Source organism: Bos taurus, chromosome X (assembly GCF_002263795.3).
Source record: "Bos taurus isolate L1 Dominette 01449 registration number 42190680 breed Hereford chromosome X, ARS-UCD2.0, whole genome shotgun sequence".
Classification (NCBI taxonomy): Eukaryota; Metazoa; Chordata; class Mammalia; order Artiodactyla; family Bovidae; genus Bos; species Bos taurus.
The window spans coordinates 57,546,746-57,572,281 of NC_037357.1; positions in this window are offsets into that span (position 1 = coordinate 57,546,746).

The window sequence follows — 25,536 nt, forward strand, 5'->3', positions numbered from 1 at the left end:
GGGGTGGTGGGGAGGGCAAAGAGGGAGGTGATATATGTATAACTATGGCTGATTCTTAATGTTATATGAAAGAAACCAACCCAAATTGTAAAGCAATTGTCCTCCAATTAAAAAAAAAAAAACCTTGAATGTAATATTTGAAATTATAAAACCCCTAGAAGAAAACATAGAGAGTAAGCTCCTTGACATTGGCCTTGGGAACGATTTTTTGAATTTGATACCAAAACAAAGACAACAAAAGCAAAAATTAAAAAGACAAAGTGAAACTACATCAAAATAAAAATTTATGCTCATCGAAGGAAACTGTCAACAAAATGAACAGGCAACTTACAGATGGGAGAAAATATTTGCAAACCATATATCTGATAAGAGTTTAATAGCCCAAAACTAAAAGGAACTCATACAACTCAACATCAAAAAAACCAAGTAGCCTACACCTAAAATATCTATCAATGGGTAAATGGATAAAGAATCTTATTCATCCACTAAAAATGAGAAAATCCTACCAGTTGCAATAACATGGATGGACCTTGAAGGCATTATGCTAAATGAAATAATTTACAGAAAGACAAATACTGTATGATTTCATTTACATGTGGAATCTAAAAGCAAACAACAACAACAACAACAACAACAACCCTCACCAAACTCATAGAAAAAGAGATCAGATTTGTGGTAGTAGAGGCATGGAGTTAAGGGGAGGGGAAATTGGAAGAAGGTGTTTATTAATAAAAGGTACAAACTTCCAGTTATAAGACAAATTATGTGCTAGGGATGTAATGTACATCATGATGACTATATTTAACATGGCTATATGATATATAGGAGAGTTAAGAGAGTGGATCCTAAGAGTTCTCATCACAGAGATAGTTTTTTTCCTTTTCTTTTTAATGTATCTGTATTAGATGATAGATGTTAGCTAAATCTATTGTGGCAATTATTCCACAATATATGTAAATCAATTCACCATACACCTTAAATTTCTACAAGTATTAATATTTGTCAATAAAACTGATAAAAATTTTTAAATGGGCAACGGACCTAAAGAGATATTTTTCCAAAGAAGACATACAAACGGTCAACAAGTACATCAAAGCATGCTCAACATCACTAATCATTTACAAATAAAAACCACAAAAGAGATATCACTTCATACTTGGTAGGATGGATATTATCAAAAAAAAACAAATAAAAAGTTTGGCAAGGATGTAGAGATAAGGGAACCATTGTGCAGTATTGGTGGGAATGTAAACTGGTGTAGCCTCTATGGAAGAGGGTATGGAGTTACCTTAAGAAATTAAAGATAAAATTACCATATGAGCCAGCAGTTCCATTTCTGGGTAAATATACAAAGGAAATAAAATAATTATTTTGAAGAAACATATGCTCTTTTATGTTAATAGCAGCATTTTTCACAATAGCCAAGGTGTGTGTGTATGAATTTGTTGTTGTTGTTTAGTCACTAAGTTATGTCCAGCACTTTTGTGACCCCACAGACTGAAGCCCACCAGGCTTCTCTGTCCATGGGATTTTCCAGGCAAGAATACTGGAGTGGGTTGCCATTCCCTTCTACAGGGGATTTTCCTGACCTGGGGATTGAACCTGGGTCTTCTGCATAGGCAGGTGAATTCTTTACTGCTGAGCTACCAGGGAAGCCCATATACCACGGAGCCACTAGGGAAGCCACCAGGGAAGTCTTTATATATATATATGTGTGTATGTGTGTGTGTGTGTGTGTATACATACATACATACACACATATAATTCAGCCTTAAAAAAGAAGGAAGTCCTGTCATTTGTGACAAGATAGATGAAGCTGAATGGCATTATACTAATTGAAATTAGCCAGACAAAGACAAATACAGCATAGTATCACTTACATGTGGAATCTAAGAGGAAAAAAACAAACAAACAAATGTTGAACTCATAGAAATAGAAAAGTTGTTGTCAGACACTAGGTGAGGAAATAGGGAGAGGTTGGTAAAAGTGTATAACTTTCAGTTATAAGATAAATAAGGTCTGAAGCTCTAATATATAACATGGTGATGGTAGGTAATGACACTGTATTGTATACTTGAAATTGCTAAGAGAGTAGAACTTAAATGTTCTCACCAAAAATAAAGAAAAAGGGAAATATGTGGAGTGATGGATGTGTTAACTCAATGGGAGGAATCTTTTCACAATGTGTATGTAATATCAACCCATCACATTGTACATGTTAAATATCTTACAATTTGTCAGTTATACTTCAATAAAGATGAATGGAAAATAGGTTTTAAAAAGTCAGTAGACTCCAGTTAAAGATATTCATACAAAAATATTTATGGGTAAATTTTACTGATATCTACAATTTCATGTGAAATGTATCAAAAATTAAGATGGATGATGGACTGACAGATATGTGTAAAACAAATAAGATGTTAACAACTGTAGAATCAAGGTGGTGAGCATTTTAGAATTCACTATATATTTCTTTCAATTTTTCTAAATGATTGAAAATAATCATTTTAAGTGAAGTAAGCCAGACAGAAAAAGACAAATATCATGTGATATTGCTTACATGTGGAATCTAAAAAAAAAAAAACACACACACACACAAATGAACTTATATACAATATATATATGCATATGTGTGTATATATATATATATAATTTTTCAGATTCTTTTCTTATAAGTTATTATAAAATATTAAGTATTATATATGTATGTATATAAAGAAGCTGAAGTTGAACGGTTCTATGAAGACCTACAAGACCTTTTAGAACTAACACCCAAAAAAGATGTCCTTTTCATTATAGGGGACTGGAATGCAAAAGTAGGAAGTCAAGAAACACCTGGAGTAACAGGCAAATTTGGCCTTGGAATATGCAATGAAGCAGGGCAAAGACTAATAGAGTTTTGCCAAGACAATGCACTGGTCATAGCAAACACCCTCTTCCAACAACACAAGAGAAGATTCTACACATGAACATCACCAGATGGTCAACACCGAAATCAGATTGATTATATTCTTTGCAGCCAAAGATGGAGAAACTCTATACAGTCAACAAAAACAAGACCAGGAGCTGACTGTGGCTCAGATCATGAACTCCTTATTACCATATTCAGACTTAAATAGAAGAAAGTAGGGAAAAACCACTAGACCATTCAGGTATGACCTAAATTAAATCCCTTATGATTATACAGGGGAAGTGAGAAATAGATTTAAGGGCCTAGAACTGATAGGCAGAGTGCCTGATGAACTATGGATGGAGGTTCATGACATTGTACAGGAGACAGGGATCAAGACCATCCCCATGGAAAAGAAATGCAAAAAGGCAAAATGGCTGTCTGGGGAGGCCTTACAAATAGCTGTGAAAAGAAGAGAAGTGAAAAGCAAAGGAGAAAGGGAAAGATATACCCATTTGAATGCAGAGTTCCAAAGAATAGCAAGGAGAGGTAAGAAAGCCTTCTTCAGCAATCAATGCAAAGAAATAGAGGAAACCAACAGAATGGGAAAGACCAGAGATCTATTCAAGAAAATTAGAGATACCAAGGGAACATTTCATGCAAAGATGGGCTCGATAAAGGACAGAAATGGTATGGACCTAACAGAAGCAGAAGATATTAAGAAGAGGTGGCAAGAATACACAGAAGAACTGTACAAAACAGATCTTCATGACCCAGATAATCACGATGGTGTAGTCACTCATCTAGAGCCAGACATCCTGGAATGTGAAGTCAAGTGGGCCTTAGAAAGCATCACTATGAATAAAGCTAGTGGAGGTGATGGAATTCCAGTTAAGCTATTTCAAATCCTGAAAGATGATGCTGTGAAAGTGCCACACTCAATATGCCAGCAAATTTGGAAAACTCAGCAGTGGCCACAGGACTGGAAAAGGTCAGTTTTCATTCCAATCCCAAAGAAAGGCAATGCCAAAGAATGCTCAAACTACTGCACAATTGCACTCATCTCACATGCTAGTAAAGTAATGCTCAAAATTCTCCAAGCCAGGCTTCAGCAATATGTGAACAGTGAACTTCCTGATGTTCAAGCTGGATTTAAAAAAGGCAGAGGAACCAGAGATCAAATTGCCAACATCCACTGGATCATGGAAAAAGCAAGAGAGTTCCAGAAAAACATCTATTTCTGCTTTATTGACTATGCCAAAGCCTTTGACTGTGTGGTTCACAATAAACAGGTAAATTCTGAAAGAGATGGGAATACCAGACCACCTGACCTGCCTCTTGAGAAATCTGTATGCAGGTCAGGAAGCAACAGTTAGAACTAGACATGGAACAACAGACTGGTTCCAAATAGGAAAAGGAATACGTCAAGGCTGTATATTGTCACCCTGCTTATTTAACTTATATGCAGAGTACATCATGAGAAATGCTGGACTGGAAGAAGCACAAGCTGGAATCAAGATTGCTGGGAGAAATATCAATCACCTCAGATATGCAGATGACACCACCCTTATGGCAGAAAGTGAAGAGGAACTAAAAAGCCTCTTAATGAAAGTGAAAGGGGAGAGTGAAAAAGTTGGCTTAAAGCTCAACATTCAGAAAAGGAAGATCATGGCATCTGGTCCCATCACTTTATGGCAAATAGATAGGGAAACAGTGGAAACAGTGTCAGACTTTATTTTTGGGGGCTCCAAAATCACTGCAGATGGTTACTGCAGCCATGAAATTAAAAGACTCTTACTCCTTGAAAGGAAAGTTATGACCAACCTAGATAGCATATTGGAAAGCAGAGACATTACTTTGCCAACAAAGATCTGTCTAGCCAAGGCTATGGTTTTTCCTGTGGTCATGTATGGATGTGAGAGTTGGATTGTGAAGAAGGCTGAGCGCTGAAGAATTGATGCTTTTGAATTGTGGTGTTGGAGAAGACTCTTGAGAGTCCCTTGGACTGCAAGGAGATCCAACCAGTCCATTCTAAAGGAGATCAGCCCTGTAATTTCTTTGGAAGGAATGATGCTAAAGCTGAAACGCCAGTACTTTGGCCACCTCATTCGAAGAGTTGACTCATTGGAAAAGACTCTGATGCTGGGAGGCATTGGAGGCAGGAGGAGAAGGGGACGACAGAGGATGAGATGGCTGGATGGCATCACTGACTCAATGGACATGAGTCTGAGTGAACTCTGGGAGTTGGTGATGGACAAGGAGGCCTGGCGTGCTGCGATTCATGGGTTCACAAAGAGTCAGACACGACTGAGCGACTGAACTAAACTGATATATACACACACATAAATGCATGTGCATATAACTGAATCACTTTTATGTACACCTAAAATTAACACAACATTGTAAAGCAACTATAATTTAATTTTAAAAAGTTGAAAAAGCAGTATGTGTAGGATAATCTTACTGTAACTCACTTTTTGATTCTCTATGATTTTGAATTTGGCATATAGTTTATAAACTAACAGAATTTATATAATGTACAGTACAAAAATATTTATTCTTGACATGCAAAATATCCAACCTTTTAAATGGAAAAAACAGTTAGCAAAACATCATATATAATATGATCTCATTTGTGTAAAAACCAAGATGTTTACATGGACAAATTAAATGTCTAGATGAATGAACATGAAGCTGTTAACAGCGGGGATCCCTGGGGTTGAAATAATGAGGGCTTTCATTTTCTGTGTACAATTTTAATGTTCTATCATGTTCATGTATATTCAGTAAAATAATAGATATTTCCATTTTAAATTTTAATTAATTGCTTTTAATGATGACAGATGGTATAATTTAGGAGAGAAATGGGAATTTTCTAACCTGTGCTTAAATGCCTCTGGGATTCAGGAGCTGCATATGTCAAGAAACAGTCTGTTCCATGTAGAAAACAGACGTTTGGACACAGGGAAGCAGAGTGGAGGAGGGATGGCATGAACTGGGAGACTGGGACTGATGTGTGTGCACTGTTCTGTGTAAAGCAGATTGTAGGAATGTGCTGTATATCTGGGAGCTCAGCTCAGTGCTCTGTGTTGGGGGTTAAGGGTGGGAGGAAGGTCCAAGAGGGAGGGGATATATATATATGTATCTTACCAAACCAGGGACGGAAACCAGGTCTCCCTCATCACAGGCCAATTCTTTACTGTCTAAGCCACCAGGGAGAATCCTACTGCCAATGCAGGAGGCTCAGGAGATGCAGGTTTGATTCCTGGGTCAGGAGGATCCCCTGGAGGAGGAAATGGCAACCCACACCGGTATTCTTGCCTAAAGAATCCTGTAAACAGAGGAGCCAGGTGGACTGCAGCCTATGGGGTCTCAAAGAGTCAGACATGACTGAGCACACATGAAAAGTTGTTGCTGAAAGAAAAGACGCCGGGATTCTTGGCCTCCAGAGGAGAAGAATTCTGTCTGGGGCCAGAGATGAGGCTTGGTCGCTCAGAGCCTTTGTGTAATAAAGTTTTATTAAAGTATAAAGGAGATAGAGAAAGCTTCTGACATAGGCATCAGAAGAGGGCAGAAAGAGTACTCCCCTGCTAGTCTTCAGCTGGATGCTATATAGTCACTAACAATCTGTTAATGAAAGAAAGGAATGTCTTAAAACTCAGAATGGCACCAGGCCCCTCACCCATAAGATGCATTTTGGGATAATCTTGGCACCAGACGATTCGTCCTGGGACATAAAATGATTAACTTGAATCTCGTAGAAGGACAGATTACCATACAAATAGTTTCGTTTACATAGATTAGGGGAACAATATCTGAGTATAACATACTGGTTTGTCAAGTAGGTTCTGAGCCATGAGGCGGAACCAACTTGAAGACAGAGTTTAGGGTAAATGCATAGTGTATTAGCATAGGTTAAGACAAACATTTCCATAAGAAAAATGCATTGGTTATCTCTAGGTTTGAGAATAGTTAACTTCAGGTGAAACCAGGTGTCATTATGGCAACACAGTTTTTTAAAAGAAACCTCCTTTTAAATTTGTGTAGAGAAGGAAAAAAATATCACTTGTTTGTTTCCTCCTGCCACTTAAGAGAGATAAAAATGTCTGACACTTGCAGGCTATTTTGGAGACCCCTGGCCTTCCTGCCTGTTAGCCTCTCTCACACACACACACATGCATGTGTGTGTATCCCTACAACAACATGATAAAACATAAGGGGGAAAAATACAAATTGTTACTTTTAGGATGGACTGATGGTTAAGTGCATAAGTAAAAGGAAAAGACTGAGTAGGATGAAAAGGATTAGAATTTACCAGACTCCATAGCATAAAGTTGTGAGAAAAGTAGGAAGCATCACTACGAACAAAGCTAGTGGAGGTGATGGAATTCCAGCTGAACTATTTCAAATCCTAAAAGATGATGCTGTAAAAGTGCTGCACTCAATATGCCAGCAAATTTGGAACTCAGCAGAGGCCACAGGACTGGAAAAGGTCAGTTTTCATTCCAATCCCAAAGAAAGGCAATGCCAAAGAATGCTCAAACTACTGCACAATTGCACTCATCTCACTTGCTAGCGAAGTAATGCTCAAAATTCTCCAAGCCAGGCTTCAACAGTGTGTGAACCATGAACTTCCAGATGTTCAAGCTGGATTTAAAAAAGGAAGTGGAACCAGAGATTAAATTGTCAACATTCAATGGATCATAGAAAAAGCAAGAGAATTCCAGAAAAACATCTACTTCTGCTTTATTGACTACACCAAAGCCTTTGACTGTGTGGACCACAACAAACTCTGGAAAGTTCTTCCAGAGATGGGAATACCAGGCCACCTGACCTGTCTCCTGAGAAATCTGTATGCAGGTCAGGAAGCAACAGTTAGAACTGGACATGGAACAACAGACTGGTTCCAAATAGGGAAAGGAGTATGTCAAGGCTGTATATTGTCACCCTGCTTATTTAACTTGTATGCAAAGTACATCATGAGAAACACTGGGCTGGCTGAAGCACAAGCTAAAATCAAGATTGTCAGGAAAAATATCAAGAACCTCAGATATGCAGATGGCACCACTCATTGCAGAAAGCGAAGAGCTAAACAGCCTCTTGATGAAAGTGAAAGAGGAGCGTGAAAAAGTTGGCTTAAAACTCAACATTCAGAAAACTAAGATCATGGCATCTGGTCCCATCACTGCATGGCAGATAGATGAGGAAACAATGGAAACGGTGACAGACTTTCTTTTTGGGGGGCTCCAAAGTCACTGCAGATTGTGCCTGTAGCCATGAAATTAAAAGACACTTACTCCTTGGAAGAAAAGTTATGACCAATCTAGATAGCATATTAAAAAGCAGAGATGTTACTTTGCCAACAAATGTCCATCTAGTCAAGGCTGTGGTTTTTCCAGTGGTCATGTATGGATGTGAAAGTTGGACTGTGAAGAAAGCTGAGGCCGATGAATTGATGCTTTTGATCTGTGGTGTTGGAGAAGACTCTTGAGAGTCCCTTGGACTGCAAGGAGATCCAACCAGTCCATTCTGAAGGAGATCAGCCCTGGGATTTCTTTGGAAGAAATGATGCTAAAGCTGAAACTCCAGTACTTTGGCCACCTCATTCGAAGAGTTGACTCATTGGAAAAGACTGATGCTGGTAGGGATTGGGGGCAGGAGGAGAAGGGGACGACAGAGGATGGGATGGCTGGATGGCATCACCGACTCCATGGACATGAGTCTGAGTAAACTCTGGGAGTTGGTGATGGACAGGGAGGCCTGGTGTGCTGCAGTTCATGGGGTCGCAGAGAGTCGGACATGACTGAGCGACTGAACTGAACTGAACTAACTAATGTAGAGAATATTGTGTATGTAGTATATTAATGTTTATAGATATAAATTTTAAAAATTAACATATCCATAGTTCTTTTCTCCAAACCAACAGACACAGAAGCAGAATGGTAATCTCACTGAACAAACTGTTAATCTTGTCCAAGATAAGAAGGTGACAAAGGGTCTTGGCATGCCTATGAGTTAGAAAACATAATCTACCCCAGCAAAGAAATATAAAAAATGTTTCTACTTTATCCTAGAATATTTGCAAGTGTAATGATAGAAAAGGATTACTTTTGCAAGGAGTCCTATACAGAACTAAACAAGCAATGTCTGAGAAAGCAGTGATTACAAAGGAAACCAGATAAAATATAGGCAGTGGGAAAGAAATGGTAAATGATAAGTGAAGACATGAACACCCCTGAGAGATGGCTGGAGGAGCCAGCCACTGAGGCTGAACAGGAAGAAGATTGCAAGAGTATAGGTCCTTTGCTAGAGAATGCAATACAGGAGAACATGGGCCAGCGTTTCCAAAAACGAAGTCCTGTGATAGTGTAGTGTACCTTCTCCCATGTAGGCCGTGTAACCTCCTAAGATGGAACACTTGTTGTTCAGTTGGTAAGTTGCGTTTGACTCTTTGTGACCTCATGGATTGTAGCCTGCCAGACTCCTCTGTCCATGGATTTCCCAGGCACAAATACCGGTGGGTTGCCATTTCCTCCTCCAGGGGATCTTCCTGACCTAGGGATCGAACCTGCATCTCCTGCATTGATGGAACATTACACTAGTTCATATTCTACATTAGTGATACTCATAGGCATCTAGGTCTACTCTGGCATTAGATCCTGTTCTCCTCTGGCCTTGGATGCCTCCAGTCTCACAGATGAGGAAGTGAATAAGCAATTAGATGGTATGCAGTGTAAACTGAAATTGTGGCCTCTCTATAAGTTTGCACAGGTGGGCATTCACAGGTACCCAATTACTATTAGTTGAATATAGCAGTTTATTACTAATATTAAAAAGTCTCAAATAAGGTTGAAATTAAAAATGAAAACAAGCTGAAGCCAGGCACTTATGCTTCCCTGGTGGCTTAGAGGATAAAGCATCTGCCTGCAATGCAGGAGACCCAGGTTCAATTCCTGGGTTGGGAGGATCCCCTGGAGAAGGAAATGGCAACCCACTCCAGTATTCTTGCCTGGAGAATCCCACAGACAGAGGAGCCTGGTGGCTACAGTCCATGGGGTGGCAGAGTCGGACACGACTGAGAGACTTCACTTCACTTTGTAAATTTTACTTGTGGTATTGCCATTATTATCTGGGATCTTTGATATGCAGCTTCAGCCCTCAAGGGGCTATTTTTTAAAAAGAAAATTATTAGCACCAACTTCATCACCAATGTCAGAAACATGGTTCTACTAGATTTCCTCCTTTTTTACAATTGAAAATAATTATTGTAACAGATTCCTAATTAACCTCCCTAAGTATGTATATTATTCAAATTATCACCTGAGAATTACTTTCTAAAATCTAAGCCTGCTCATGTTGCTCCTCTTTACAACTCATCAATTGCTCCTCATTGATCTACTGAGTAAAATGCAGATTCCTTAGTGCCACAGGCAAGATTGTTTAGTCCTCAACTCTTCAGCCTTATCTCAAAGGGTTATTTTTTTCTTCATCAGGTACTTTGCCCACAATTAGAGTACAGGGCTATTATAATGGGCCCAGTAGGTGTCTTGATTCATACTGTATCACAATTAAATCTACAAGACACGTGTTTTATCTTCAAGTTGAATTTCAGACATTAACTTTTCCCTCAATATCCTTGTATGGCCAAAAATATAAGCCTTTGCTAAAACAGTTGGATTTAAACATTAATAACAAAATAAATAGTTCACACAGAACAGTGTTACGGGAGTGTGGTCCTTTGAACACTTGCATCGGAAACAAGTGGAAACTTGTTAAAGCTGCAAATTTCTGAGCCGTATGCCAGCTCTATCAAATCAAGCTCTGTGGAGGTGGGACCCAGGCATTGGTCATTTTAACAGGTTTCTCCAGTCGTTCCTGGTGCACACATCAGTTGATGAACCACCTGTCTGTATGACGATGGTGACAGCACAACTAGGAAGAATAAAGTAGGAAAAAAAGCACTTTTTCTCAAAGAAGTGATAATCTAAAAACTAAATGTGTACAGGGATTGTATGAGTTGAACATTAATTACCCTAAGTTACCTCACTGGGGATGTTAAAAAAAATGATCAAATTTCCCATTTATGATAGGAAAGTTTAGCCTGAAGGAAGCCACCAAGGATAAATCTATGCTCACACTGATGGTGACACAGATAGACATCTGTTAGACCTCTTTTCAGTAAATTAAATTCAGTACAACTAAAGGTGATTGAATTTTTGAATCTTTGCAAGTCTTCATATGAATAATTCACAGATCAGAAAAAAAAAATCCTTTGTCAGGCCATGCATATGTCTCCTGACTTTTGATGCAGAAAATATAGTAGCCTTAGTTATACAGGACTGAACCCATGGATTAAGTTCAGTGCAGACAAGTAGAATTGTGTGTCATCCACAGAGATGATAATTGAATCCAGGAGACAGATCATATTGACCCTGGTACAGTAAACCCACCATGTTCAGAATTGTGCAACTTGGTGGTTTCATAATTTCAGCAGAAACCAGTGCTATGGGCAATCAGCACAAAACTGCTAATCTCTCTTGATAGAACTTTTAGCTTGGATGATTTATTAATTCAGCCAAGGAAGATGTACCTCCATCTCTCTTGTTGATATCTTTTAGAATAACTTTTCTCCTCTTCCTGCAGTACAAAGACCTGTAAGTCCCTTTAATTTGGGGATCCCTGACAGCTCCTCAAAGAACAAACAAGGCCTCATTTGTATAGTAATAAAAATCCCCAAATGGGCATCTTAAGGCCAGTGGGAAATGCTTTGATGTGAAAGTATGGAAACAGATACTATAGAAGAAGCCAAAGACATGCTACACAAACCAGATGAAGACTAATATTCCTGAGGCTCAGACTGGGGAGTGTGTTTAGAAGTATTTAGTGGTTTGTGGTATCAACAGCAGCAGATAAGTAGATATAATAAAGAAAAACTATCTTTTGATGTGGTACTGAGGTCTTCAGTGACCTTAACAAGCCAAGTTGAAGGTAGGAAAATCCAAATATTTTAAATACACAGTATTAAGAACTCACTCTGGAAATTTGGTGATGAAAAAAAAAGATTAAAGTTTATTGATGCCTACAATGTACCTGCCACTTTATATTTGTTATTTCATTCCTCACCCACCCAATGAAGGTGTGGAAACTAAGGCTGAGAGAAGTAATTGACCAAGGTTAAAACTAAGCTTCTAAGTGACAGAAATTGGATTTGAATCTAGTTCTGTCTTATTCCAAATGTAGTGTGCATTCCACTACAGGAGACTGACCATGTGACATTTAGCAGGGTTCTGTGACCCATCAGCCTTTTAGCCTTTAGGTCCCTACTTTGAGCAGAAGAGTAACATCAAGGTTGAGGTCACAGTTGTGAGGAGTTGATTGGCTCTAGGTTGGAGGAGAGGAAAGAAGTCTTGTAGGAACTTAGAGTATTAACTCATTTCAGCCTCACAACAATCCTATGATGTAGGTACTATTACCATTTTGCATCTGAGAAAAATGAGATACAAAGCATTGAAGTAACCTATTCAAAGTCACCCAGGTAGTACAAAGCTGTATTCAAACTAAGTTTGTTTGGCTCCAAAGCTCCCGTGTTTGCACTCTGCCATGTTGCTCAGAGAAATGAAGAAGTCAAATGTTTGTCTGTGTTTGCAGATTGAAGAGGAGCCAGAAGAGAAGGCTGAGAGTGAAAGATCACTTGTTAGGTTTCAAGCTAACATCCTTGCAGTGGCCCTGATTTAATTCTCTCTTTCTCTCTGTCTGCCTGACTCTTGATCTTTACTGTGTTACTCAATAAAAATCCCTCCTCCATCCCTCCTTTGCATGTTATTGTTCTTATTTCAAACCTGTCATTACTGTGGTCCTTTCTTTAAATCTAGTAATCTCATAGCATTCTTTTCATGATATCCTGAAAACCATCACTTGTTCTTTATCATTTCTCCCTATATTCTTAATCCATTATGTAGGTCAGCCTCAAATCCCTACCAAATCTTAGAACTCATTTCCTCTTATCTCTCCAGCTCACTCTGATTCTCTTCTGCAAACACAAATTTCTCTACGGACTCACCAAGGTGGTCTTTTTCAACTCAGTGTAGTTTCTTTCAATTCAGAGGACTTGAGAAGGTGTTCCAGTGATGCAGTCAGAGCTTCACCTTAGAACATGTACCATGAAGTATCAAAGCTGAATGGCGACCCTGCTGATAATTAGTCCAAACCTCCCATACCACGTTCTTCAGTAGAAAAATTTGAGGCCCAGAGACTTTCCCTTAAACTGTGTGTATCTCAAAGTTCACTCACATACTAATCATAACTATGGTAGGCTAGACCCACTTCTCTCTTTGCCACCCCTTTATCACTTTCTCTTTTGTGGGTAACTGCATGAGAAATGCTGGGCTGGAAGAAGCACAAGCTGGAATCAAGATTGCCAGGAGAAATATCAATAACCTCAGATATGCAGATGATACCACCCTTATGGCAGAAAGTGAAGAGGAACCAAAAAGCCTCTTGATGAAGGTGAAAGAGGAGAGTGAAAAAGTTGGCTTAAAGCTCAACATTCAGAAAACTAAGATCATGGCATCTGGTCCCATCACTTCATGGGAAATAGATGGGGAAACAGTGGAAACAGTGTCAGATTTTATTTTTGGGGGCTCCAAAATCACTGCAGATGGTGATTGCAGCCATGAAATTAAAAGACATTTACTCCTTGGAAGCAAAGTTATGACCAACCTAGATAGTATATTCAAAAGCAGAGACATTACTTTGCCAACAAAGGTCTGTCTAGTCAAGGCTATGGTTTTTCCTGTGGTCATGTATGGATGTGAGAGTTGGACTGTGAAGAAAGCTGAGCACCGAAGAATTAATGCTTTTGAACTGTGGTATTGGAGAAGACTCTAGAGAGTCCCTTGGGCTGCAAGGAGGCCCAACCAGTCCATTCTGAAGGAGATCAGCCCTGGGATTTCTTTGGAAGGAATGATGCTAAAGCTGAAACTCCAGTACTTTGGACACCTCATGTGAAGAGTTGACTCATTGGAAAAGACTCTGATGCTGGGAGGCATTGCGGGCAGGAGGAGAAGGGGACGACAGAGGATGAGATGGCTGGATAGCATCACTAACTCGATGGACGTGAGTCTGAGTGAACTCCGGGAGTTGGTGATGGACAGGGAGGCCTGGCGTGCTGCGATTCATGGGGTCACAGAGAGTTGGACTCGACTGATCGACTGAACTGAACTGAACTGAGCACTTAGATGACTCTTTTCTCTCTACTTCTTCCTTTGCTGTTTTCTCAGCAACATTTATGTTAAGCCATCTATCAATCAATATTTATTTTTAGTGACCTTCCAGATGCCAGAGACTGGAGTCATTGCTCTTCTAAACCTTGTTAATGTTTGCCTTCATGCTACATTTATCACTCACTAACAGTACTAGGACTTCACTCAGCCCAGCTCTATTTCAAACCACAATCTTCTTACAAGCTTCCTGATTTCACTAGGACTCTAAATTGCTCCAGTCACTTCACTGAGATCATTGATTCTCTTCATGGCTTGCTGGGTTCCTTTGCAACATGATCACCATCACTCACTCCTGGTTTGTTTGTTTGTTTTAATATTCTTGAGTTCTTACAACCCACATTTCTTTCCATCTCACTTTTATCTCAATGATCTTCTGTAACAATCTCCAGCTAACCACTATGCCCTTACCTATTTATCCTTCCTGCTTCTGACCTCTCTCTACCTTGCCCGCCATGCTAATGTGTCTCTGCTTATGTGTGTGCTTCTGCCTGTTGACCAAACCTCTGTCATGTTTTTATCCCCGAATTGTTTGTTTGATACTTGCCTATCTACCATTGGCCCATTGTTCCCAGTTGGGTAGATATGCCAATGATCTACCTCATAGTGAGTTTTGGTAAGCATATAAATCACACCCTATGCCAACACTGCAACATCTCTGGTCTTTTTTTGGGTATTCTCTCCCACTACACATCTGCTCCACTCAAGAGAACAAAATTGAAGTGGCTAACATATTCTGCTTTAATATGAGCAATTAAGTGGGAAAAAATTATATCTGATAACAAAGGTACTAACCGCTACTCTTATCTTTGGTTTATGTTCCAGGTAGTAGATAGAAAAGTGAAGAAATACTCTAGTTGTAAGATTTATATTTATGTAAGTTTTATAAGTCAATCTAGACTAAGGCATATTTGATTTGTAAAGAGCCAGAATATAGGCATGGAAAGCAGTTCTTGTGCTCCATAAAGAGAAGCAATTAGTAAATTTATGGTTTGGAGTTGAGGTTATTCTTATAATATGAAAATAATTATTTGTTAGCTAAAGTTAGTTGTTATGGCTTGATTACAGTGACAAACACATAAGATTGTTGATGAAAGCTCATACCCCCTATAAAATACAAGACACATGAACTTCAAATATTGATATAAATTCTAAACATGCTGTCTCTTAATCATAGGAATTAATAATTTTAATGAAGTCAGATTCTCTTTCTAAAACCAAACAAATGAATAGTCTTAGTTATAACAAGGAAGACTATTCCTTGTTTATGAAAGTATTAGTTGTCCAGTGTTGATTTGCTGGGCATCCCAGATGGCACTAGTGCTAAAGAACCTGTCTGCCAATGTAGGAGATGTAAGAGACATGAGTCCGATCCCTGGGTCAGGAAGATCCCCTGGAGGAGGTCATGGCAACCCACTCCAGTATTCTTGCCTGGAGAATCCCATAGATAGAAGAGCCTGGTGGGCTATAGTCCATAGTGTTGCACAGAATCAGGCACAACCAAAGCCAACTTAGCATGCACACACGTTGGTTTGTTATATTAGAATCCTCATCTCCTGTCCTTTCTACTAAGGAAGGGAAGGTTACCTTTCTTACCCTCTCTGTTCCCCCCCCAAAACACCCTGGCACAACACCTAAATGCTTCTAACACACCAAACCAATCCTTTGTTAGTTCCTAAATATATGCTCTAATGTAAGTGGAGCTTCAGAGAACTTTAGAGCTCTCATAACCTAATTATCCCGCCATAGCCATCCCAAATAAATACCCAACCTATGGAAACATGGGGCTTCTCTTGTGGCTCAGACAGTAAAGAATCCACCTGCAATGCAGAAGACCTGGGTTCGATCTCTGAGTTGGGAAGACCTCCTGGAGGAGGAAATGGCAACCCACTCCAATATTCCTCCCCGGAGAATCCCATGGACAGAGGAGCATGGCGAGGTACAGTCCATAGTGTCGCACAGAGTCAGACACAATTGAAAGTGTGTGTGAAAGTGAAAGCAGGCATGAAAACATGATGTGTCTTCTATGAAAAAATGGCCTTGTCACTTTAAGAGAAGTTTCCTAAACCTTCCTACCATTCAGCTTATCATTCCCAATTTCCTCTGTATAAAGTTTCTTGAGCTGCCATGGCCTTTAACAATGTCAGTCTCTATGCATGCACAATTATTTCTCACTCCCACCAAAGTTCAACCAATTTCTACTTTTCCTTCAAGAACTACCTCGAATGTTGCTTTCTCTGAGAAGTCTTTTCTGATTCTGCACCCAAAATAGTGGATTTTTCTTTTGTTATCTTATAATGTTTTGCTAAAACTAAAGCATTTCTCAATTTATATTCCAATGATTTACTCACATGACTGTCCCCCAGAGTAGACTGTCAGGTTTCATATGCAAGAATGATGCATTTTATATTCTGAGTTCCTGCAACAATGACTGACATGAATATTCATTGTTTAATATATGAATGCATTATATTTTAAGTCAATAATTGCAAAATCTATTACTTTGCATGTCTTCCTCAATATAAATTATTTTTATTAAGTACCCATTGTACTGAATGTTGTACAGAATGCATTATGAACTAATCAGACATGAGGTGCTCATATAATCTAGACATTTAAAACCTCATAAATTCTGATTATACTAATTTAGAAATTGAGACAATCCAGATGGACCAGCCTCAAGATTATCTTGGTTAGAAATTCCTCTCTTCATTTTTGCAGAATAATAGTAACCATATTCAAGTACCCTAGAACAATTTTAAAGTGATTTATACAAAATAATTGATATCCTAATTAATAATAACTCTTGTCTATTTTCATTAAAGAAGATTTCCCTAATGACTTCTAGGCATACAGTTTTTGTTAGCCTATGTTTAATTAATGTACTTGAGGGTAATGATACTTACCGAGGAAGGAACTGAAAGTGGAAAAGAGTATAAAATTGAACTTGAACTACAGCTCACACAAAAGGGGCATAGACTCAGAACAAATTACATTTATACAAAAGGTCTCTGAAATTCTTTTCTTCAATTAAGCCCTAGTATCTTAAAGCCTTCCATAAATATATCATTTCCTTGCTCACATTTTCCCTCATACAAATCTTTTCTCAGGAAAGTATCTGAAAGAATTTTAAAGAATGTTCCTTATACTGTGGCCTCACATACCCAAACTTAATTGCTTTGTTTGTTTATTTTTCACAAAATATGAAAGATATACATAAAATATACATAAAATTTACCACTGTAATCTTTTTTACGTATAGAGTTCTCTGGCATTAAGTATATTCGTGTTGTTGTGCAAACATCACAACCATGCTGCTGCTGCTGCTGCTAAGTCACTTCAGTCGTGTCTGACTCTGTGCGACCCCATAGATGGCAGCCCACCAGGCTCCCCCGTCCCTGGGATTCTCCAGGCAAGAGCACTGGAGTGGGTTGCCATTTCCTTCTCCAATGCATGAAAGTGAAAAGTGAAAGTGAAGTTGCTCAGTTGTGTCCGGCTCTTAGCGACCCCATGGACTGCAGCCCACCAGGCTCCCCCGTCCCTGGGATTCTCCAGGCAAGAACACTGGAGTGGGTTGCCATTTCCTCTCCAATGCATGAAAGTGAAAAGTGAAAGTGACGTCGCTCGGTCGTGTCCGACTCTTAGCCACCCCATGGACTGTAGCCTACCAGACTCCTCCGTCCATGGGATTTTCCAGCATACATACCCAAATTTAATATTAATAGAGATAAAAACCTTAAAGTGGAAAATAAAGTTTGGATTACATTTTCAGCCAGTTGATAAAGAAATACGTGGGTGAGGTGGAGTTGACCTTGCTTAGGTCTGTGAACTCACTTCCTTGTGATTCTATTTCCTGATAGTCCAATGATGACTTTTAATAGTGTTGCACTAGGTGATGGGCACAGATGTTAGGATATTGGCTTGTGATAGTATACATTTTTTTCTCACCCAGAACAAAGGTTCTGTCAAACTTTAAAAAATTATCCTCTATTGTGAAGTCCATAAATGTGTCCTGCCCAACCCCTACAGGCTTCCAGGGCCTCTCCAGAGACAAAGCAAATCTTTCTTCTTTTCTAACAGTTAGTGAATATTGAGTGAGCATCTGAAATCACATTTTTTCCCAGAAGTAGGTCTTCTGAGTACATCCGTCTCTTGCCTCAAGTAACCTTAAAATGCCAGTGGGAACCCTTTGTCATGAAATTACAAGTTGCTGTACTTTTAATGTGTGAGACACCTTTCTGCTAGTATTCCAGTTTCATGTTATTATAAATTTGTTTAGTTGGTGACTGGTTTAATGTTTGTGTAATCTCTCTGGAAATACAGAATGGAGTGAAGAGCCAGAAACTGAGTTTGGTTATAGTTGACATCAAGATTGATCTTCCTCCTAGAGGAAACTAAATGTTAATTTGCAATCAAATTATATGTAGACATGTGGTTGTTGGAGAGGGTGGCAAAGGTGCTGAAGAGAGGAATCTAAAGTAGACTCTGGTATTAATGGAACACAAACAGGCTCAGGGTAATGATAATCCAGTCTTCACTTTAATGTCTTAATTTTTCTAATTGCTGTCCCTATCTATAAAATGGACAGAATTTCCTTCCCTTGCCTACTAAAGGGACTGGTTGAGGATAAGTTAGGTATTTGAAGTGACTTTTTAAAAGGCCTTACTGGTGGATGGAACAAGACAGTGTCATACAAAGTGAAGTAAGTCAGAAAGAGAAAAACAAATATTATATATTATTGTATATATGTGCAATCTAGAAAAATGGCATAGATGAATTTTTTGCAAAGCTGAAATAGAGACACTGATATAAAGAACGAATGTACACATACCAAGGGGGAAGGGCAGGGTGGGAGGAATTAGGAGATTGTGATTGACACATATACACTATTAATGCTATGTATAAGATAGATAACTAATGAGAACATACTATATAGCACGGGGAACTTTACTTAATGCACTGTGGTGACCTGAATGGGAAGGAGTCCAAAAGGGAAGGAATATATGTATATATATGGCTGGTTCATTTTATTGTGCAGTAAAAACTAACACAACATTGTAAAACAAGTATACTCCAATAAAAATTAATTTAAATAATAAATAAAAGGCTCTATTGATGTTTCCACAATTAACTGTCCTTGTAAAAGTAAGCCATAGAATGAGTTATTTGCAGTTCACATATTCAAATAACAGAGGACACATACAGAATGTATAAAGACCACCCATAAACCAATTTTAAAACATACTATACTCATAGAAAAATGGATAACAGATTCGAATAGGCACTTCTCCAAAGATAGAAAGCAGTCAATAAATATACAAAGGATGTTCAAACTCGGTAGTCATTACAGAAGTGCAAAGTAAAGCCACACTGACATGTAAACACAAAACCCAGGATGGCTAAAACGAGAAAGACAACAAATATCAAAAGGCTTTGTACTCATACATTCTGGTGGGAGCATAAACTGAGATAACAATTCTGGGAAACTCTCTTAGTATCTTCTAAAGTTGAGCATATGCACACACTATAATCCAGCAAGTTCACTTCTAGGTAATTGTTGTTGTTCAGTAGCTAAGTCATGTCTGACTCTATAAACCAACATAAATGCTTTTATATTGTCAACATATGAGATGTACAAGAATCCTAATAGCAGCACTATTCATAAAAGGTAAAGGTGAATGTGTTAGTTGCTTAGTTGTGTCTGACTCTTGGCAACTCTATGGACTGTAGCTCTTCAGGCTCTTCTGACCATGGAATTCTCCAGGCAACAATATTGGAGTGGGTTGCCATTCCCTTCTCCAGGGGATCTTCCTGACCCAGGGATCAAACCTGGGTCTCCTGCCTTGCAGGCAGATTCTTTACCATCTGAGCTACTAGGGGACCATAAAATGTAAATACTGAATTCAAATGTTCATCCACACTATGAATAAATACATTATAATATGACAAAAGAGTACACAAAAGTGTGCATACAGTATGATTCCATTATGTGAAGTACAAACACTGGCAAAAAAAAAAAATATGATGTTATGGGTCAGGAGAGTAGCCACCATTATCAAGGGAATGACTAGAAGGAGACTTGAGGAGGGCTTCTGTGATGTTTTATTCTTTATTTTTTAAATCTGGATGCTGGTTACATGGGGGCCTTCAATTTGTGAAAATTCACTGAGCTTAAAGCTTATGTTTTCTTCATTTTTGTGCATGTATGTTTCAATAAAACTTTAAAAAGAATCACTAACATTTTTATTCTTTTTTAAATTTTAATTTATTTATTTTAATTGGAGGCTAAATACTTTATAATATTGTAGTGGTTTTTGCCATATACTGACATGAATCAGCCATGGGTGTACATGTGTTCCCCATCTTGAACCCCCCTCCCACCTCCCTCCCCATCCCATCCCTCTGGGTCATCCTAGTGCACCAGCCCTGAGCACCCTGTCTCATGCATCAAACCTGGACTGGCGATCTGTTTCACATATGATAGTATACATGTTTCAAAATTATTCTCTCAGATCATCCCACCCTCGCCTTCTCCCACAGAGCCCAAAAGACTGTTCTATACATCTGTGTCTCTTTTGCTGTCTCATGGTTATCATTACCATCTTTCTAGATTCCATATATATGCATTATTATACTATATTGGTGTTTTTCTTTCTGGCTTACTTCACTCTGTATAATAGGCTCCAGTTTCATCCACCTCATTAGACTGATTCAAATGTGTTCTTTTTAATGGCTGGGTAATATTTCATTGTGTATATGTACCACTGCTTTCTTATCCATTCATCTGCTGATGGACATCTAGGTTGCTTCCATGTCCTGGCTATTATAAACAGTGCTGCAATGAACATTAGGGTACATGTGTCTCTTTCAATTCTGGTTTACTCAGTGTGTATGCCCAGCAGTGGGATTGCTGGGTCATATGGCAGTTCTATTTCCAGTTTTTTAAGGAATCTCCACACTGTTCTCCATAGTGGCTGTACTAGTCTGCATCCCCACCAACAGTGTAAGAGAGTTCCCTTTTCTCCACACCCTCTCCAGCATTTATTGCTTGTAGACTATTGGATAGCAGCCATTCTGACTGGCATGAAATGGTACCTCATTGTGGTTATGATTTGCATTTCTCTGATAATGAGTGATGTTGAGCATCATTTCATGTGTTTGTTAGCCATCTGTATGTCTTCTTTGGAGAAATGTCTGTTTAGTTCTTTGGCCCATTTTTTCATTGGGTCATTTATTTTTCTGGAGTTGAGCTGTAGGAGTTGCTTGTATATTTTTGAGATTAATTCTTTGTCAGTTGCTTCATTTGCTATTATTTTCTCCCATTCTGAAGGCTGTCTTTTCACCTTGCTTATAGTTTCCATTGTTGTGCAAAAGTTTTTAATTTTAATTAGGTCCCATTTGTTTATTTTTTCTTTTATTTCCATTACTCTGGGAGGTGGGTCATAGAGGATCTTGCTGTGATTTATGTCGGAGAGTGTTTTGCCTATATTTTCCTCTAGGAGTTTTATAGTTTCTGGTCTTATGTTTAGATCTTTAATCCATTTTGTGTTTATTTTTGTGTATGGTGTTAGAAAATGTTCTAGCTTCATTCTTTTACAAGTGGTTGACCAGTTTTCCCAGCACCACTTGTTAAAGAGATTTTCTTTTCTTCATTATATATTCTTACCTCCTTTATCAAAGATAAGGTGTCCATAGGTGCGTGGGATTATCTCTGGGCTTTCTATTTTGTTCCATTGATCTATATTTCTGTCTTTGTGCCAGTACCATACTGTCTTGATGACTGTAGTCATACTACTAGCTTTGTAGTATAGTCTGAAGTCAGGCAGGTTGATTCCTCCAGTTCCATCCTTCTTTCTCAAGATTGCTTTGGCTCTTTGAGGTTTTTTGTATGTCCATACAAATTGTGAAGTTATTTGTTCTAGTCCTGTGAAAAACAGCATTGGTAGCTTGATAGGGATTACACTGAATCTATAGATTGCTTTGGGTAGTATACTCATTTTCACTATATTGGTTTTTCTCGTCCATGAACATGGTATATTTCTCCATCTATTAGTGTCCTCTTTGATTTCTTTCACCAGTGTTTTATAGTTTTCTATAGATAGGTCTTTTGTTTCTTTAGGTAGATATACTCCTAAGTATTTTATTCCTTTTGTTGCAATGGTGAATGGAATTGTTTCTTAAATTTTTCTTTCTGTTTTCTCTTTGTTAGTATATAAGAATGCAAGGGATTTCTATGTGTTAATTTCATATCCTGCAACTTTACTATATTCATTGATTAGTAATTTTCTGGTGGAGTCTTTCGGGTTTTCTAAGTAGAGGATCATGTCATCTGCAAACAGTGAGAGTTTTACTTCTTCTTTTCCAATCTGGATTCCTTTTATTTCTTTTAATGCTCTGATTGCTGTGGCCAAAACCTCCAAAACTATGTTGAATAGTAGTGGTGAGAGTGGGCACCCTTGTCTTGTTCCTGACTTTAGGGGAAATGCTTTCAGTTTTTCACCATTGAGGATCATGTTTGTTGTGGGTTTGTCATGTATAGCTTTTATTATGTTGAGGTATGTTCCTTCTATTCCTGCATTCAGGAGGGTTTTTTTAAATCATAAATGGATGTTGAATTTTGTCAAAGGCTTTCTCTGCATCTATTGAGATAATCATATGGTTTTTATCTTTCAATTTGTTAATGTGGTGAATTACATTGATTGATTTGGGGGATATTAAAGAATCCTTGCATTCCTGGGATAAAGCCCACTTGGTCATGATGTATGATCTTTTTAATATGTTGTTGGATACTGTTTGCTAGAATTTTGTTAAGGATTTTTGCATCTATGTTCATCAGTGATATTGGCCTGTAGTTTTCTTTTTTTGTGGCATCTTTGTCAGGTTTTGGTATTAGCGTGATGGTGGCCTCATAGAATGAGTTTGGAAGGTTACCTTCCTCTGCAATTTTCTGGAAGAGTTTGAGTAGGATAGGTTTTCAGTTCAATTCAGTTCAGTCGCTTAGTCGTGTCTGTTTGCAACCCCATGAATCACAGCACGCCAGGCCTACCTTCCATCCCCAACTCCCGGAGTTCACTCAGACTCATGTCCATCGAGTCAGTGATGCCATCCAGCCATCTCATCCTCTTTCGTCCCCTTCTCCTCCTGCCCCCAATCCCTCCCAGCATCAGAGGCTTTTCCAATGAGTCAAATCTTCGCATGAGGTGGCCAAAGTACTGGAGTTTCAGCTTTAGCATCATTCCTTCCAAAGAAATCCCAGGGCTGATCTCCTTCAGAATGGACTGGTTGGATCTCCTTGCAGTCCAAGGGACTCTCAAGAGTCTTCTCCAACACCACAGTTCAAAAGCATCAATTCTTCAGTGCTCAGCCTTCTTCACAATCCAACTCTCACATCCATACATGACCACAGGAAAAACCATAGCCTTGACTAGATGAACCTTTGTTGGCAAAGTAATGTCTCTGCTTTTGAATATGCTATCTAGGTTGGTCATAACTTTCCTTTCAAGGAGTAAGAATCTTTTAATTTCATGGCTGCAGGCATCACCTGCAGTGATTTTGAAGCCCCACAAAATAAAGTCTGACACTGTTTCCACTGTTTCCCCATCTTTTTCCCATGAAGTGATGGGACCAGATGCCATGATCTTCATTTTCTGAATGTTGAGCTTTAAGCCAACTTTTTCACTCTCCACTTTCACTTTCATCAAGAGGCTTTTGAGTTCCTCTTCACTTTCTGCCATAAGGGTGGTGTCATCTGCATATCTGAGGTGATTGATTTTTCTCCTGGCAATCTTGATTCCAGCTTGTGTGTCTTCCAGCCCAGCGTTTCTCATTATGTACTCTGCATATAAGTTAAATCAGCAGGGTGACAATATACAGCCTTGACAGACTCCTTTTCCTATTTGGAACCAGTCTGTTGTTCCATGTCCAGTTCTAACTGTTGCTTCCTGACCTGCATACAGATTTCTCAAGAGGCAGGTCAGGTGGTCTGGTATTCCCATGTCTTTCAGAATTTTCCACAGTTTTTTGTGATCCACACAGTCAAAGGCTTTGACATAGTCAATAAAGCAGAAATAGATGTTTTTCTGGAACTCTCTTGCTTTTTCCATGATCCAGGGGATGTTGGCAATTTGATCTCTGGTTCCTCTGCCTTTTCTAAAACCAGCTTGAACATCAGGAAGTTCACCGTTCACATATTGCTGAAGCCTGGCTTGGAGAATTTTGAGCATTACTTTACTAGCATGTGAGATGAGTGCAATTGTGAGGTAGTTTGAGCATTCTTTGGCATTGCCTTTCTTTGGGATTGGAATGAAAAGTGACCTTTCCAGTCCTGTGGCCACTGCTGAGTTTTCCAAATTTGCTGGCATACTGAGTGCAGCACTTTCACAGCATCATCTTTCAGGATTTGAAATAGCTCAACTGAAATGCCATCACCTCCACTACCTTTGTTCCTAGTGATGCTTTCTAAGGCCCACTTGACTTCATATTCCAGGATGTCTGGCTCTAGGTCAGTGATCACACCATCATGATTACCTGGGTCGTGAAGATCTTTTTTGTACAGTTCTTCTGTGTTTCTTGCCACCTCTTCTTCATATCTTCTGCTTCTGTTAGGTCCATACCATTTCTGTCCTTTATTGAGCCCATCTTTGCATGAAATGTTCCCTTGGTATCTCTAATTTTCTTGAAGAGATCTCTAGTCTTTCCCATTCTGTTGTTTTCCTCTATTTCTTTGCATTGATCACTGAGGAAAGATAGGTGTTAGCTCTTCTCTAAATTTTTGGTAGAATTCGGCCATGAAGCCGTCTGGTCCTGGGCTTTTGTTTGTTGGAAAATTTCTGGTTACAGTTTCAATTTCCATGCTTGTGATGGATCTGTTAAGATTTTCAATTTTTTCCTGGTTCAGTTTTGGAAAGTTACACTTTTCTAAGAATTTGTCCATTTCTTCCAAGTTGTCCATTTTAGTGGCATATAATTGCTGATAGTAGTCTCTTATGATCCTTTGTATGTCTGTGTTGTCTGTTGTGATATCTCCATTTTCATTTCTAATTTTATTGATTTAATTCTTCTCCCTTTGTTTCTTGATGAGTCTTGCTAATGGTTTGTCAATTTTATTTATCTTCTCAAAGAACCAGCTTTTAGCTTTATTGTTTTTTGCTATAGTCTCTTTTGTTTCTTTTACATTTATTTCTGCCCTAATTGTTAAGATTTCTTTCCATCTACCAACCCTGGGGTTCTTCATTTCTTCCTTTTCTAGTTGCTTTAGGTGTAGAGTTAAGTTATTTATTTGACTTTTTTCTTGTTTCTTGAGGTATGCCTGTATTGCTATGAACCTTCCCCTTAGCACTGCTTTTACATGTCCCATAGGTTTTGGGT